At 36.3% G+C, this 19,667-nt stretch overlaps 1 protein-coding gene and 1 pseudogene across 5 annotated transcripts in view; one reads left to right on the forward strand and one right to left on the reverse strand.

Annotated features, from left to right (window-relative positions):
* Positions 1-10,043, forward strand: part of LOC147909222 (uncharacterized) — a 29,424-nt pseudogene extending 19,381 nt beyond the window's left edge.
* The window catches only part of ss (aryl hydrocarbon receptor spineless), a 203,889-nt gene that overhangs the window by 82,584 nt on the left and 101,638 nt on the right, over positions 1-19,667 (reverse strand). The window lies entirely within an intron of this gene.

Genomic DNA, 19,667 nt, shown 5'->3' on the forward strand with positions numbered 1-19,667 from the left:
CGGCGCACGCGCCTCCGAGCGGAAGTACTTAAATCCATCATGGCGTCCACCGGAAACCGCCTGAGTCACTCGCGTAATCGTACCTCCTCCCGATGTATCGATTTTCCTTGGACGCTTCTCCGAGCGGCTCGGCCCGACTCTCTTCGGGTTATCTTGGTATCGCCGCGTGGCGTTCACGGTTTGTTCTCAAAGGGGTCGCTAAGGAATCGTCCTTCGAAAAGTACTGAAGCACTTCCCGCAAAATGTACTTTCAGTGCACTTCGCACTTGTCGAACTTTGACAACTTCCCTATTTTATTACCGTTACAAACTTAAACATTATCTCATCCATATTATATTTACGTTAATATACGACCCTATATTTTATCTTGTACGAAGGACTGTATTAATCTCAATTGTAATAAAGTATATTTCAGCAAATTATCACAATTATTTATAGATCGTCCTTTGAAGGACCCCGCAGCACATTATCGTTTCAAGAATCACGAAAGTCTCTGCAAGCATTTCGTAAAATCTCAGCCGTTCCACTTATACCGAATAAATGCAACGTATAATTTCGTGGTGTACCTAGACGATGTAATAATCTGACAAATACGTATGTGGGCTTTCGTCGTATAATAGGCGGATGAATAATGTCCTGACGTGCCGCCACATTGTTCATTTAATGAGACAAATGTGACAAATTACGTAGGAAATAATAATTGGTTCGTCTAACATTTTATTAAATACCATCTCCGAAACACCAAAATTTCTTATATATAAAATTATTCTTAAATAATACAATTATATAAATCAACATTAAAAAATTCAAGTTTATAAAATATTTGTTAATTCTATTTGAAAAGCGATATTATCTAACATATAAAAATTATTTGCAAATACATATTGTATTTCAAATACATAATTTATTTAAATTTTATATATCTTCATTCATATGTTGGCTTCAAAGAAAAATTAATAAATATATTTCAATAAATAAATAATATTATTAGTAGCAAGAAAATATTTAAAATGTTCTCTCCTATTTAAGTATTTACTAATCTTCTGTTAAAAACAAAACGTATAAATACGTATCTAATATCAATATTTTTCACTAATAAATAACGAATCGAAAAAGTGGCGAGGAAGAGCCGAAGGAGATTCCGGTCGTAGATTCAAGAAGAGTCGAAGGTAAGAAGGAAAGTACAGCGAACACGCCACTAGGCTTATCGTCTGTGTAGAAGGAAGAAGAAGGTACCAGGGTAGTCGTTTGAGGCCACGAGAGATCGATAAAGTCTACCACCGAGAAACTTCACCCCCGGCCCTCGTCCCAGGTTAACTCCAACAGTCAATTGTTCTCTAATCGTAAACTTCTGAAATGGGCTCTGTCCTGAAAATCGATCTCGTCTGTACCAGCAAATAAACATATCAGCTAATGCTTCTCGCATGTAACTGTAACATAATTGATTCAATAAATCTGTTCTCTAATTAATCGCAAATGTTTTGCATGTCATTACGTGACATTGTCATGCTTTATTCTAATTACATTAAAAATTATTTGCTTGAGAAAGATTTGTGTGATATGTAATAACTGGAAAGAGCCTACATTTGTATTATCTTTATTTCTAATATCTTCAAAGATATTTATTCAAGAAATTATTATAAGAATATTTACAGAAAGATAATATAAATTTATATCAAATAGTCTTCGATTAAAATATATTATTTAAATAATAGAACCTTATATGAATATAATATCTGATTTTAAAGCAGAATTAATTAATTACATTAAGTACATTTCATTTATTTTGTAATTAAATATTTCTTTGATTTTTTTTCGCTCTAATAATTTCTTTTAGCAAAGACTCGGGCCAACGAGAACCTGCTTTCTCTCTCTTTCTCTCTCCATCAATTTCTCTTCTTCTCTTTGATGAACGAATAGAATAGTTCCGCCAAGGTAGACTTCCGATAGGTTTCGTAGATTTCAAATGAACGGTAAATTACGGGACTGCGGTGAAGTCAGCCACGCGGTGCCACGTGTCGGACGAATATGGAAAGGGGAATTCCCAAGAAATATAGTCCCAATGACAGGGGTCGAATCCATTTTTAACCAACGATCTCACCGCTAGATGGGCCATGGCAGTGAAATTTATTAATCGTTCCCCAGGATCAAGGCATGATGCTTATCGTACATTCGCAGCTTAGTTCGGGATCAATCGAGAGCTTCGATTGATATTAATGACAGTCTTAACCCTTTGACTGACTACCGGCGTTAAGACGTTAAGGTCGCGTTAATCTCTTAAAGTCGCGTAAGTGGTTATCAGACATTACCGCTTGATCCTTATTTATTGTTAGTTTATTTAATTTCGTGTAAGAAATTGTTACAAATATAGATCAGAAATAGTGAATCCTTTTCGCGGAGACATTTACAACACGGGAATACATCGAATATATTCATCAGATTATTCTAGAATAAACTAATATTTAGTAAATTAACTTTTCGCAACTTTTCGAGATTCTACTCTTATAGAAATTCAATGTAATACTCATTATTAAAATTACTTATTTTGAGCACTAAAGGCACTGAACAACAATACTTCACTCCACTAAAAGAAAATATCTACAAATTAGATGGTAAAATATGATAGCATTTTTCATTGGCTGTAGCAGTTAATTTTTGGTTGCAACAGTCAATTTTTGGTTGAATTAGCATATCCGCAATGTCGGTATAAGATTTCGATATGCTAACGCAATCAAAAATTGGCTGCTGCAATCAATTAAAAATGCTATATCATATTCAGCTAATCTTTTCTTTCAGTGTACCTTCAACATTAAATTTCTATAAGAACGCTTCGATACTCACATTAAATTAACGAAATAAAACACTCGCCGACATAGGAGAGAAGTTCTTGCAGAATACAAGCTATATACAAGTCATCGATCTCTCATATCAGCGATCGACGCTATATCTTTACCGCCTCCGTTTCGATTAATGCCGCTACTACTTACGCGTTTAACGTAATTTAGCTACACGCGATATCGGCCGGTCGACCGGCCGATCAGCGAGATCGCTAATCGCAGATCGAGCGCAACTCGCGGCTTAAACATCACATACGTCTTCCTAGCGCATAATCAAGGCGCGACCCCCGCCCGCCTCGTCCTCGATTAGGTGTGGCGGAGAATAATTCGCGACGTCTCTCAGCGTCATTAGAAATTCGCAACATGTGTTTGAATGTAACGACAGCGCGCGAACGGCATGCATCACCTCGCGGTGGCCCGCCGCCGTTATATCGTTCTGCCACCGCCGGTCGCTGCCGCCGCTCCGGAGCTCTCATGCAATATGAATGACTCCCGGCGCACTCCGTAATTACCAGCGCATTTCATTAGGGGCATTAAATGATTTCGTGGCATGAATACATTTCTGCTAATGCTGATTGGCGTGCCGTTGCCGCCGGTGCGGTGCTGCGCCCGCCCGCGCCATCGCCGAGCTTACTTCCGCCCGCGCCGAGCATACGCGCGCCGTGGCGCGGGTTCAATGAAACGTCCTGATAAAATCTGGGTGTCCCTGCCGTCCCTTCTTTGTCACCTTCGCCGTCGCCTAATTTCGACGCGCTCCTCCATGCAACGGCGGCCACGAAACCAGAACTTACTGGTACTGGTAACTTTTACTGGAGTTACTTTTACAGTAAAAGTTACTTCAAGAAAGATCATAGAATTAAATGCAGGTTTTCATTAGAGTTTCAAAAATATGTGCATCCCATTTATAATATAAACAAAGATAATAAATTCTAACCAAGTGAAAATTTACCATGTTGACGTTTTTTAAACTTCAGCCTTTTTGCGAAATCGTTTATATTTAATATGTAATCATTATTAATTATAATATTTTAATCATTAAATTAAAAATAAAGATTAAGAAAATAATCGATTATAAAAATTAAAAAGTGTTATTAAAGCGTTTGATAAAAGTATAGAGTAATTGAAACGTAAAGTATCTTCCTATGATTACATTCTCCAATCATATTTATTACAATTTAGCATTAAAAATAAAATTTCCATAATTACTAACGCATTTCATTAGGAATATTAAATAATTTCGTGGCATGAATAACTTGATATCGCTTAAAAATATCAAAATATATCAAAAATATATAAATTTCAAATGTAATTAATGTTTAATTTACATTAATATTGTATAACCTGTCAGTCGTATTTTTATCACGTTTTATCACACATAATACGCTTTATCAACATGTCGGAAGTGTCAAATATAGTTATCGGTTAGAAAAGTAAGATCAAATTTTTTTCGAATGAATTAATGACCTCTTAATTACGTTTAATACTTTAAATAAAGATACGGTATACGCTGCGTTAATTGCAAGTGGAATTATCTGACGAGACGGTAAATTATTAACATATAAAAGGATTACCGTTCTCAATTAATTAAGGGATATAATTACGATGCATGGAAGTGGAAGGAACAAAAAATGCACTGGCCACGCAGATATGATGAAACAACATGATTTGCGAAAAACAGAGCACCCTGAATTATGTAGAATTCGATGTTATCAGAATGTTTGCAAAAAGATTATCAGATTAGAAAACACAGCACAAATAATAGCTTTATAAATCATAAAGCGAACCCAAGACGAAGCATGCAAAGTCAAATGGCTAAAAAAGACGATAAATCCTTATTTTATTTACTCCCATAAATCTCTTCATACTTTCTTTAACGTTACTCAGCACTAATTATTCGTAATGTAAATCTTATATAACTAAATTTATTATAAACTTTTCGATAATTTAAAATATTTATAAATAATTATAACTCCTTTGTTTGGTTGAATATAAAAATATATTCAAGAGATTAAATAACTATATTTTTAGTAAAATCTTTTTAAAGAAAGTTTACAATACATTATTATCTTTTTAGAATTAATTAATTCTCTAGTTACACGAATTTTATAAAATTTTTATAAAATAACTGAATTTGGTTTACTCTAATTATAACGTATTTAGATATTTAATAAATCAAAAGTGTGTTCAATGTTTAAACATTTTTATTAATTTTTCATTTTATAATCTTTACTCAAATTTTCTTTGTATGGAATTATACCTTAATGTCTCTTGTAAAATATTCCATATTGCTGAGCGACAATTCTAACCACCCGTTAAATTATCTAGCAGGGATTTAATTTTTCGTACAATGTGACTGTCTTCTACTGTCGCCATATACATGGTCAGTTTGCGAGGCAAACACCCATTTTACTAACACGTTAAATCGTACATCACTCTCTCAGCGGGTCCGCGCTACCCGCCATGACGGTTATCACTGCCATTATTAGCCAGAAGTCATTTGGCCCAATTAATTCAAAATGTTTTTATACTTTGTCCTTGTCGCGGGAGTAGACACTACCGGTTGCCGCACCTATGGGATACCGCCCTTTTCGTATAATTGCTTTGTTTATCGTCCCCAATCAGAGCGCCGATATTAGCATATACGCAAACTACGAGTTTCTCGACCCTTTTTTATATCCACCATTGATCCATCCTTTGTTCGCTCTCCTTCGCCGCCATGCTTACTCCCTTTGCCTCTTTTTTGTCAGACCTACCGACAATCAAACTTGGATCACCCTTAGCGTTATTCCTCGACTGATTCTAGCATTTTCGTCAAAATCGTGAGTCTTAATTGCTGAATAAATTATACTTTTATTAAATTTCTCAGCTATAAACTTTATGTTTATGACAATGTCGTTTTCTCATTTCGATTTAATAAATCTAAAATTAGATATTAAATGCAATATATATAAAATGTATTTCTGTTATTGTATTTCTAGATCACACAAAATTTGAGTCCTAAATATTTACGAATTAAAATATAATATTAATACAAACATTCTCCTATTAGCAATATTTTTTCTTTTTCTCGAACATAAAAGTATCCGAATCAGCATTCAAATCATATATATATATATTAACATTATCTTTATCGAATCATCTTTTCTTCTTTTCGTTTCCCCTAAATTCTTCTACCCCCTTTTTTAATCAACATGGCACAAAGCAACTACCCTCATAGCGAGCATCGGCGGCATTTCCATAAAAGATACCATTCGGGGGCGACCGATAAAGTCTTAGGAATCGCGTAAAGCTATTTTATTATCGTTTCTTTTGAGCTTTACTGCCATCAAAACTCACGTTTAAAAAACTAACCCTCGCTAATATCACTAAGCTCATGAATACTATCGAGAACGATAGTAACTACTAAGGCAAGAGATGGAATTCTCGATATATTCAAACAACTTTGATACTCGTGCTTCTGATAACAAAATAATTCAAACATTCGCTGTAAAATCAACATAATTTTTCATATAAATTTTATTCTTACTTTATCAATAGAACCACGTAACAACAGAACTGCATATATTACAGAACAAACGCTACATTTATTCCGCAATTAATTCTCTTCAATATTTTAATTTTTAATTTTTTCATTTTCATAAAAATTAAAATATTATGGAAAATTAATTGCGGAACAAACGTAACGTTGTAATTCATTATTATATAGTTCTGTTGATACATAACTCTATTCGTGAAATAAAAATGAGTTTTTAAATTTCTTATTAACTCAACAAATTTTGAATAGATATATAAATGATTGAATATAATATAATATAACAAGAAATGATATTTAAACTAATGAAAATATTTGAATATATTTCTATAATTAGGTCTAAATCCATGCATAATTTATGTACATAGTCGCATTATTTCAATTCTTCCGTCCACAATCCTTGTATTTAAACGAGACAGAGAGAATAATTGACGTTTTTATGATATATGATGTATTTCGTGCATGGAGACATTTATAGACTGTCACGAGGGATTCTTAGAGATCCCACCGTTTTTTTATAATTAGCTCTTGAAATAACGTTTTCCTAAACCTCGGAACGGTAAATTTCACGAGTTCCATGCGTATCAATGCATATTTGTGTCGCAAGACAGTAGGAATAATATTTTCTTGCTCATTTGTGTCGGATGCAGTCCTCGGAATGACGCAGCAATTAACACGCTATGCTAGTAATGAACATGCAAAGTTGAGAGAACGATTAAAAACAGTTAGAGCGCGCGTGGTTCAACTTAAAGTAGTTCTCTTATCCTTTTACAGCGCAATACTTATCTCGTGAACGTATTATAGTTTTCAGGAATATTTATGCATCGTATTGAAGTCTTTTAATATTCGCGCGATTTTAATTACGAGTTTCTATATTGCTAATATTCACGCGATTTTAATTACGAGTTTCTACGTTGCCTACGTACATTCACGCGATTTTAATTATACGAGTTTCTACGTTGCGTTATCTTATTTTAAATAAGTGCAAAAATACGTAATATAATATTATTACAACAGGATGTTAATCCAACGGTTCCAGCTGCAACACAGATTCTTACTTTGATGCGCCGACGAATATCAAGGGTCAGCGCCATGATTCGAGACATCTTTAGACGCTATAAAGAATTAAGCTAAGTAGTTTTATCAACGTCACTATATTGAATGACTAACGAAGCACGCGGCCGCCACTTTACCAATTCATGCAGCTGGCACCGCGTCGCCTAATCCTCGCAATGAATTGACATCGCACAGCCTAACTGCCTCCAGGTGATGATACACTCGTATTAGGCAGAATCGAACACGATCGCATGATCGTTCTCGAATAATCATCAACACACAAGTCACGGAGGCACACATTGAAAGAGTGACTCGTACAGACCTACCCTCGTTCATCTATCCATCCGTCTGTCCATTCATTACCTTCATCATTAAGTCTTCGCGGAGAAGAGTGGCATTGCTGATCAATTCTCTTCATGGCGCCAAGAAAACGAGCGAATGTTAACGGAAAATTGCCTCTCCAAAGTGAGGTAGAGAAACTAAACGACTGCAAAGAGATATAACGGAAGCAAAAATAGAACTATATAGAAAGAACGATTTTGCCAAAGTATCTAAAAATTTTGATACAAATCTAAAAATAATTTTGTTGAATTATTAAAATAATTGTGTAGAATGTTCAAGCTATTCGTTAAAATATCAAAACTTTTTGCAGCTTTATTCATCATGCTTGAGCTTCCTACATAATTATTTTGATGGTCCAACAACATTATCTTCAGATCTATTTAAATTTTTAGATTTTTCAGCAAAATCATTCTTTTCGTGCTGTACATAGAGCGAAAAGAGAGAGAGAGAGAGAGAGAGAGAGAGAGAGAGAGAGAGAGAGAGAGAGAGAGAGAAAGAGAGAAAGAGAGGAGGGAGGGGAGGGGTTAGAAACAAACTTTGTTCGCAAGAAACTATTAAAGGTTAGAGTGAAATCGATGACAAAGCGCCGGGCGCGAAGCGATGAATCGAGATGAAGAGAAATGCGAGAAAGATCGGGATCCTCGATGTGTCAAATGGAGGAGATCCAAGCGGCCGGAGGATTACGTGATTCGTACCACCGATTCGCCATCAGTGTCAGTTTAATGAAGGCCTCTAGGTAACGCGAAAGATTCGCTCTCTCAGCGGGATACCGACGACGGTGATCGTCTTTCAGTCCGCTAGTGCCTTTCCCGACCGACTTGTACTCAGAAATCACCGTGAAACGACCTGTAGCAATCGCCGGATGGCTGATCTACCTGCGACTGGTACCGGTGACGCGGATAATCGGTTTATTGCAATCCTGCTGACGAGCATCACTGGAAACCGTAAAAGCGCAACTCTCCTCGGAGAGATCATTTTCATCGAAAAAATTCTTGAAATAGACTGATGATTACTAATAGCAAATTCGATTGGACGCACTCAATGCTCACTAATGCATACTAAACCGTCGTATACGAATTGACGTAAAGATATATGTTTATTATAAATATAGAAAGTGATTAAACCGTGAAATACTCAATTCTATTTATTGTTCTATTAAAAAATAAATAAAATATATATTATATAATTCGAAATATTTGCATTCAGATTAAATCCACTATTCAATGACTTCAATCTGTATATGATTTTATTAATTTAATTTATCTCGAACCATAGAATTGAAAATTTTATTTTGAAATAATTGAAAAAAACTGTTCTATGATAATATTCAATAAAACTGATAAAAAAATGAAAACAAATCTTATAATACGCCTTATATCCTATTTTTAATCCCTAAAGAACTTTCTTCGGTAGTGAAGTAGGTATATACGACGGTATATGCTGCAGCTATATTTCAAGCAAGGACTGTAGCTGACGTAAACTCATTATCTAGCGAAATTATCCCGTAACATCGTGAGTAAGTCCGTCATTCACGGAACAATCGCGCGTAAGTGAGTGCGCCCGCTCCAGTTTTCTACTTCGCAATTTCCATTCTTTTCCGTTTCTCGCGTTAAGTTCCAGTACGCGTATCCCGCGAAATCTTTTCACCTTCCACCCTCTCCCTCCCACGTTATTTCCACGTTGTTCTCTTTCTCTATTCAGAGAGCGGGTGGAGTTAGAAGTCCTATATACCTTTAGCACGCTATAGCGGAAAACAGGCGGCACGTGGAGGAACACGGTGTTCACAGCTGTGCTTGTGCCCTTTCAAATATAAAGGAGAGAACATAATTTCATCCCCCTCCCTCTGCTTCTCTCTCTCTCTCTCTCTCTTTCTTTCTCGTTTTCTCTTCCATACACAGAACTGGAAGATATTGTGAGATACCACCAGGTGCGCGTCTCGCGGAGGTGGTGGCGGCCAGGTAGACGATAGATTTACAGCAAATCATTTTACACGCCTATTGCGGGGATCCTGCGCGTGAAATATCGCCGACATTAACTCTCGAAAAGTGATGCCGGCTAGAAAAGGGGGAGAGCGATGATCGTATGCCATTATTGTAACCCGATTTAATATCTCCTGCGTGGATTTGTGCGCGAAAGACGATACTGAATAACCGGTCGACATGGTTATGGGCTACTTAAATGTCCGAAATTAGTTTTGGAAGATTAAGAATCAGTGTTAGGGGTAAATAAAAATGTTTGTAATTCTATAAAAAAAAAAAAAAAAAAAAAAAAAAAAAAAAAAAAATTGAATGTATATATAATAAACTGAATAATTTTATAATAAAAAAATTTAAGATATTATATTTACTAATTAAGTAAATACTATTCAATTATTTTCACAATTTCGTGAATTTTGCGAGATTTGCATTATGTAAAATATAAAACAAAAGAAAAATTATTACGATACTTTCTTAAGTAGATACTTGACAAAAAAGCTTGAAAGATTCTTGGAGAGATTCCGAGTACGTCTCGAAATAAATCACGTTTAATTAAATGCGACAAAGACGATTCGGCTAATCGAAGCTTAAAGATCCAATGCGTGATTTGTGGACGCGAAGAGTTCTGAGTATGTACGCGATGCGGCATGTATATATACAGCTATAAAATTGATCGCCAATATGATTCATTCTGACTCATCAGCATACATATATCGCATGTATACGCGCGTACGTGGTACGACATAATGCACATAACAAGGCTATGGTTTGCATGGAATTAAATTATACACATTGCGCTTTCCCAAATTGCTTGGAGCAAACGCGCGGAGTAAGCATATCATATGTGCCATTTACAATCCCGCGTTGTTACGATCTATCTGTAATATTCCATGACTCGATTAACTATGAGAAAATACGAAGGAAATTACGCGTGATGAATTCCATGATGGGAAAATCGCATTCACATCAATCGTAATTTAATTTAGTATACATAATGAGATTAATCACGCATTAAAAATATTATCTTACGGGAAAAAATCTGTGGCCACAAACTTTCAATTATTAAATAAAGTATGATTATATACTGCATTTTAATGTAAACTTTTAACGCTGCATTTTTTAAATAACATTGAGCAATGTATATTTCAAAAAGTTAACTAAAATTAAAATAAAGCAAATTTGCCGTGTATAAATTCCTTCTGTAATTAATCAGAGAAACGAAACAAATTAATAAATAAATAAAATTCATTTAAAAAATGAAACAAACAACATCTGCTGATCGTCGTGACAAAACTTTCAAGCATTGCTAAGGTTCGAGGAAAGAATTGTACCGCATGTCTCCTCTCGAGCATTCATTTCGAAGACAAATACGCCGAGTTGAGTGACTCAGGTCCAGCGTGCGGGATAAACGAATTTCGCGAGGTATACACACGCAAATGACGTGCTCGCTCCTTCCATTCTCGTCCTTTCCGCTGCTCCTTGAGCACAGCTCCGAGAGCGTTCACCGGTAGCGATCGCAACAAGAAAAATGGCGCGACGTTGGCGCAGACCCTCTTGGACCCCGCGAGGTGTCTTGGTTTGGTCTCTTTTCGAAGCTGATGATCGAGGCATGAAAGGTGAGCCGCCTGTTACGCGGCTGCCGGGTTACGCTGGCTCGGACCTCGCCCAAAATTTCCGTATATAAGTACTCAAGGAACTTGGCTGGCAAACGTACTCGCGAGAGAAAGAGGGAAACGATGAGGAGAGAAACAAGGAAGAGATCTTAGGGTTCGACGACGCATTGATGCGCGTGCACAAACACACGCCACGTCGCTCTTGTCGCGCCGACACTCGAGACACGTGACTTTCGTTTTATTTCCTTCTTCGCACTCGAGGAGGCAGATTTTTCTGGAATTCACCTCCGGTCGACTCTTAGGGTCCGCAAAAGGGCCCGATCCTCCCGAGTCCTCTTCAACCTCGCGTATACCGACGCTCCGCTCCGCTCGGCTGCGCGCCGCTTCGTTCTCCTTCTTCAACGTGGGAAAGCAGCCTCGGGGAGAACAGTCTTTCCGATCGATCGAAAGAATCGCGCGTTATGCACGATTCACTCATGATCGCAGCTCGATTGATCGTAAGAGACGAGTCGACTTTCTGCCGAAATCAGGGTACTGGGGCTAAACTAAACGGCTCGAATAACCGGATTTCCTTGTCGGGAGCGAAAAGTTGCGTCGAGCGGAATGTGGCTACCTGTCGCGTGAAGACTGGATCGTATTATCGACATCAAGACACGTAATTCCGTAAGTATCAGCGACACTTTCGCAGTCAAATGCTAATTGTTTGACGCACGGAAATAATGATTTTACTGAAGTATTCAAAAACTTGGATAGATATAGATCTGAAAAGAATTTTGTTGTGTTTTGTTAAATATGTCATGTCGATCTCAATCTTTTTACCGATACAGATCATTCCTTTTCGTAAAGCCAACTGTATCATTCACAAGGTTATCAGATTTTGAGCGACTTTTGTACTATATACTACATTCATCACCTATATTGTCAATATATGCTAAAATAGTCCAAAAAAGCCCTAAAATTTATATTAGATTGTATTATATACTCGTTACGTAAAATTTAAATATTACGAACTTATAATTAAAGTCACAATTAGCTAAAAATTTGTCTGCCAAGATGGTACCTGAAATCATCAAATTTAGCGACAAAATCGCTAAATTGGCAAATCACTCATAAAATACCGTGAATAGCGAGCGCCAATAAGTTGTGGAGCAATACGTCTCCCTCAGCGCAGAGAGCAACAATAAGACGATCACAAGATTTTATCTATTTCGTCTCCTTTTTTCGCTGACACGGAGCCACGCTTACGGATTTACTCCGACATTCGTCGCGGACTTTCTTGCCGCGAGTCGCTTAACTCGCGATACGCCGACAACGAGTCGTCCATTCCTGCGGAGGTGAAAGGCGGCGGCAGAGGCGAGGAATATTAGCGGGCTCGTTGCGTTTTGCCGGTATCAACAATCATCATACCTCAGCTTGATATCCGGTGATTTGCCACAACGTCACGCCGGGGGATGGTAATCGATACCGCGTTTTCTCAACTCGCTCTCGGCTGATGTATCCTCACGCGTCCATTTACGGTATCCTCGAGATCATTGCGAGATCAAGGATGACCCAGCGAAGCTAATCCGAAAGATTTAACGCGATGGAGAACACGACGTTTTCAAACATTTTTCAAAATGTTATGATTTCTTTAATCAGTTGCATTAATTTTATTAATATTTTTAAAAATATTTAATAACTACTTCAAATAATGTTCTTATTTAAAATAAAAAATAAAATGTAAATATGAAAATATTGTAATGATAGATTCCTTGATCGATAGTCTTCCTTGGATAAAAACATTGCAATATGAATTATAGATAATTAAATGATATAATGAATTAAATAATGAATTAGATAATGAATTAGATAATAAATTATAGATAATTAAATGAGTCTCTAAAATCACGAGATATTTAAATAATTAAATAATTATTTAATAATTTCAAAAATGTTAAAAAATTCGATAGTTCTTGCAAATATAAAAATGCAACAATTAATAAATACTTGTAATAAAAATAATTGCGCGAATTGACAGATATTAATTAAAATGTGTCTAAGTATAAACATATTAATATTCATGTAATTATGACATGTGGCTTAGATATGGAAGAACATAGGGTAGATTATACTAATATATTCACCATGACTGGATTAGCAAACGTCAGTTTTAACTAGACATAGGTGAGTAGTTTGAAATCGATACTTTTTATTATACGATCCGCTTGAATCGCACCTGTCACCCGTGACTCGGTCAATGAGAAAGAACATCAGAGGTTGTAATTAAAAGTTCTCGTATCAAGAACTTCTGGCAACTCGCTCGCTCGTTCGTGTGGAAATGTATAATACATCCTAATTAACATGTACGAATTATTTCTATGTGCCATGTTTCATCGTACGTTAAAAGCCGTCTTATTCTATTTCATACAATACGTGTTATGTGATTATACAATAGTAGAATATATTTGAGCGTTAATTATCATAATCCTTCTTACTTTTGTACAACATATAAATTAAAGAAAAATAAAACCGATTCTGTATACACTTAGCATTGTAATAATAATGCACTCAGAGAAAAAAAACATAGTGGAAGCAAACAATTATAAAAATATAATCATTGTATAAGTTTTATATATAGAATTAATATACATACAGTATACATACAATAAATTATCAACTTAGAATATTAATTCTATATATTACAATAAAATAACTGTCACTTTTATTGTAGTTGCTACTACGATATTTTTTTCTGAGAACGTAGAACAAATCACTAGTAATTATAACATTATTAATAATGTCCAGTCACTTGTCATTTATAAACTAAGCTGTCCATTTTTGATATATTAAAAAATTTATTGTTAATTTATTTTGGTGCAATGTAAATGACGAAAATACGTGTGTCTATTATTTCATCATTTTTAACGATAGAGAAATTAATAACGCTCCTACGCAAGACAGACTCAGCTGTCTGCGATATATATCCAGACGACCGTAATTACGAGCAATCGAAAAAATCCAGGAATTCATCCTGCTATGCGACTAATACGTTTTCCACGGCTCGTGAACGCCGGGATGGAAAGACCGGCCGGCGCGGCGGACGGGGGCAACCCCTGTCGATTTGTTCGTAGTCTTTTTGTCTGACCGTTGGTTTGTCCATCTAGACATGGTTTCGACCCTACGCAGATACAGGCGAAAGACAGAGGCAGAGGTGAAAGGGAGGGCCAGGTGGTGTGCCGCTGATGCGATGATGTGATCGCACCATATGCTGCGCCCTCTAGGGGGCTCAACCATATACGCGCCTACTAATTAATTCCCAGGCCTTTGTTCTAACAGACACTATCGCTGAAATTACCCCCGGTACCTTTGCTTTTGCACGGCGCTAGGAACCGGTCCGGAATGCGTAATCTTCGTTGGCCCGTGACGGATAAAACATATGTAAGTGGATGCCCCTGTGAGATATCTCGCATACGCGGGGTACGATTTCGATTATTAGTAATCCACGTATTGTATCCGAAAAAGAATGCACGACAGACGGCGTAAGACGTGAAACATTAGAAAATTACAAACATTTAGAAAATTATATTCGAGGCAACACTAAATTAATCAAATGTAGTGTTTGAGCGCTAAACCAGTTTTTATCCATCAGCATAGTTTCTTTCTTATAATAAGATATCTATCCATTCATGGAATGGCAATTTTACTGAAGTGTTTAAAAATTAAATACATCAGGACTAAAAATAATTTTGTTGCATTATCAAAAAATAATTATATAAGACGTTCAAATTACAGATTGTTGAAATGTTGTAAAAACTTTTTACAACGTTCCTCATCATACTTGCAAGTATGACGAGGATCTCATGAAATTCCTATGGAAATACTTTGATTGATAAAATTTAGAAACTTCAGCAAAATCGTTCTTTCCGTAAATTATGTCTAAGATTATTATTCACGCTTGAGAATACCTTAATATCATTTTTCTATAAACATGCGGGAAATAAAAGACAACGTGATAGATGTAAACTGCTCGCTTCACATCACTTTTCGGGCTTCTAATCTGGCAAGATCACTTGCATCTTGTCTTTACTCACTTGACACAACCGTTCACCTGCTTAAGAAGCTATACAAGACTTACAAGGCTGCTCCGTTGAATGGCGGTTAAGATTTCTCACCCGACAATAAGACCCGTAATTCAAACGAGAACGAATCACGTTAAAACGAACAGAATGTGCTGTTTGCCAAGCCCTAATCCTAAAGTACAAACGCGAACCCCGCATAATCATCCACACGAGTTGCAATATATCGCATGACGATTACATAAACCCTGACCGCGCCAACAATAATTAACCGGCTAAACCCCGACGCATTACCCAGCACGCCGCGGCACAGGCGTAATGGCGGACTCCGATTAGACCGACGATGATTAGCGTCTCTAACGACGATCGTGTACAGCCAGGGTCAAACTACGAACGTATAGAAATATAAATACGCCGTTTTGCAGCGTAGTCGATATGAGGGGGCAAGAAGGGGCTGCATCCGCAGGTAACCGCAAGGGTAGCTCAGCTAGGAAGTACGGAGAGCTGCAGTGCCAGTCCGTGTAACCGACACCAGTCATTCGCCTCCCCCATTTCACCACCATGTTGTGCCACTTGTGCCCCCTGCCACATTCTGTCCCCCCTCAAACTCCCCTGCCAGGGTCGTGTCTGCTCCCTTCTCTCCCTTTCTCTCTCTTCATTGCAAGTGTTCTGCCGCTCGCTCTGCGAAGTTGCCGCAAGGACTGAAAGCGATATGTTTGCGTTTCCTATTCCACATTTAATTCCGATCGCCATATAATTGTACCCGTCCGTGAGAACTGGCGAGATTATCCGAGCGATCGTGCCAAGGGGAGTGAGCTAATCCACTCATGTATGATTGACGCTTGAGGGAAAGTGTAATTGAAGAAATGGAACGCGATAGAGAATACAGTGTAGAACATATAAAGTATTTTTGAAATAAAGGATTAAAGCGAGGCAGAGTATTCTTAATCCATAAGCGGGGAGCACAGACTCTTGCATAACGCACTGGTGACCCGAGCGATTCTCCTGTTCGTGCAAGTTTCTTTGAGTCTTCCGGTAATTATAAATTATACTACATTTTATTATTTTCCAAAATGAAGTTTCAATATTTATTCTAGAAAGTTGATAAATTTTTAGTGATTTTTTGAATTATTCTAAATAGGTGAAAAAAACGGACGGATTCTAGTATCCCCCCCCAATTTGTATTTGGATGAAATAAATTGCACCCTTGTAGGGTAAGGGTTAATCTAAAGTTTACTCTAACATGCAATAATGAAGTGAACACCTTAAAAAGAGTTCAAAAAATGATCTCTTTTATACACATTATAAAAGCTTAGAAACAAAACAAAAGTCTCCGAGAATAGTAACAAAATGTGATCAAGTATCTATTGGGAAAGTAAGTTTCTAACTAGTTTCAATTAAAAGTTAACTTTTACAAGACAGAAAAGCCATTATATCTATAGTGTTGCTAAAACAGTGATATATTGAGGCAAAAAATACAATAAATAACAATAAATTATAACAAATATCACTCAAAGAAAAACCTCAAAATTAGAAAAATAAACATCTATCCTTTAAAGATTAATAGAGATTAGAGATTAGACTATAATAAGGTCAAATATGAAGCTTTATATTTAGGACAAAGTACAGCTCTTAATGTTCTCCTAGATTCTTCGATGGTTCAATAGATATTCGCTCAGCCTATTTTGCAGTGAGCTGCGTTAATAAATTATGATTCAGTTCAGTTCATACGCACGGCTTCTTAACAAAATACAATCTTTCGATCTTGATTAATTATCTTGATTCTATCAACAATTGTAAAAACTTGATATCACACATCTATTCTACATACTCAATCGCAGCTATATATATATACGGTGTATTAATAATTTCAAATCGTCGCTACAGTAAGTCAAAATCTCGCGATCAAGATTTGACGTCGGGGAAATAATTTCGTGTGTCTCTGCACGCTATTCCCCGCGACACTGTACTCGAGTCCGCGATTCCGGACGGTGTAAGAATAATTGGAACGACATTCGCCCGCTGTGCGACGATATTACAACACCGAGATAACAGTAGAGTCAAGATGTAGATAATCTGTTCTGCAAAAGGGTCGCGCGTCTGCAGAGAGGCTACATATGACAGGAAAAGTCTATGGACATCAAAATAATGAGTAATGATATAAATTGTTCAATTTGCAATTATTCTGTGTTATCGTATTTGGAAAATTTAAATTAATATTTATTTTTTGATTCACAAAACAGCTAATCTTTTTAATATTTTTAATAATTTATCGAATTTGTTTTATCAATCGCCATTTATTTGAGATGTTGACATCTCAAAATGTAAACTTAAAAAAATCTTCGAAGCTTAAACAGTTCTCTGACATTCGCACTAGAATTTCGATATTTTGCACCAGATTACAATATTTCGCTATAATCGAAAACTAAGAGAACGCGCGCTGCGTTTCTTTCGATTCGAAGACATTACAGTTTTCAGAGGGAAAGACAATATTCTTGATTCTTCGCGCAACGTGCCGACATCAATCTCGGGACGTCCGGCGGGACGGAACTTTTTAATCGCTCGTCAAGAGAGCCGTCCGATTATTTAAAGGAAGGGCTCCTTTTGTGACGCCCGACGGTCCCACTGACTAATAACGCCATCGATCAACCGGTGACTTCACACGGCGCATTTAATGCGCCGTGATGCCGTCATGATACGCGTACTTTGAATTAGTTCCACGATCAGAGGTCACGGACATGCGCGGTTTTGTTCGTACGCGATCTTTTCGGGATCGGGTCCACAAACTACTCGGCCCGACTGGACATAATTGGGCCAGTCGTCGCGTCGATAAACGTTCGCGGAATTTTTTCAGATCAGTTCCACGATGTCGAGCCGAAACGGAGTGAGAAATCATGTCCTTAAGTAGCATTAATCGTGCGTCATCCGGATAAAAAAATGTCCATTATATCTGCCGAGATCTATGAAATCTCATAATGCAGCTTTAAGATACCATGATTGCACATTTGATAAAATTTATTCGACAATATTATTTATCATATTAAATATGAATTATTAGACCTAATTTTACGTTACATTAAATTCTTAAAAATTATAAAAAACATTTCCGAGGAAATTTAATATTTTACTTGTATTCCATTGACTGTACTACATTTGTAAAAATTAAAAATTAGATTTGTTGTAGGTTGATGAAACTACAAGTTTCTATATACGAAAATGTAAAATTGCAGAACTTGCGTAATAATAATAGCGAAATTGCATTTCCTGCCTGTAATAATAAAAGGAAAACTGGCTGTCAGTACAGTGATAATTTCGTATACATCGTTGTAAATTATTGTTTCTTTTTCTCATGTGTATACCGAGAGTTACAGTGCACTCGTAATGTGTACACTTTTCCGAGCGTTTCAATGTCTCGGATATTGCGCACAATACAATGCGCTTTCACTAGTCATTACTATTATGAAATGCAATGCAACAGTTCGTCTCTAGTTATTAAAAAGTTTGGTTGCATCAATTGGTAATTAATCAAACCAATGTAGGAGGCAAAATTTGTATACGAAAAGAACAATCATGTTAAAGTATTTAAACAATTTAGTTGAGAATAATTTTATTAGATCATCAAAATAATTATGCAGAAAATTAATATGAAATTTTAGCAAAATATTATAGTAACCAGTTTGAGCGTCCTACATAATTATTTGGATAGCTAAGTAAAATTTTTTCAGATCTGTATTTAGCTAAATTTTTAGATACTTCAACAAAATTATTTTTTCTATATAAATTATGATACGTTTAGACTATATTTGAATAACAATATTTGCAACATTTAGTTGAAATTACGTTTTACATAATAACAAATTATTTTCTTCTATATATATTTATCTTATTCTATACAAAAAGTTTCCAACAAGATTATTTTCAAATCTATAGCCAACAAAACTTTAAATCTTACAAAAAAATCATTCTTCGTGTAGATAAAAATCAGCTTATGTCAAAATGACCAGTAATGTACCAGTTATCATTATAATGATTGTCGGAAAGATGTTGCTCACATGTAGTAGGCACATCATTATCAATTAACGTGCAAAAAATTTCTTTATGCGTATATCTGCGCGTTTCAAAATCGCGCACTGCACGCTCATGAATCAAACTCAGTTCCACGATGTATCGCAATAATCTTCGAATCAGCGATCAACATAAACTTAGGCATCGTGATGATTGCGATTCATCGCTCGCGGCATTCCTCGGGCTCGCCA

Source organism: Acromyrmex echinatior, chromosome 7 (genome assembly GCF_024713525.1).
Source record: "Acromyrmex echinatior isolate Ae372 chromosome 7, ASM2471352v2, whole genome shotgun sequence".
NCBI classification, from domain to species: Eukaryota; Metazoa; Arthropoda; class Insecta; order Hymenoptera; family Formicidae; genus Acromyrmex; species Acromyrmex echinatior.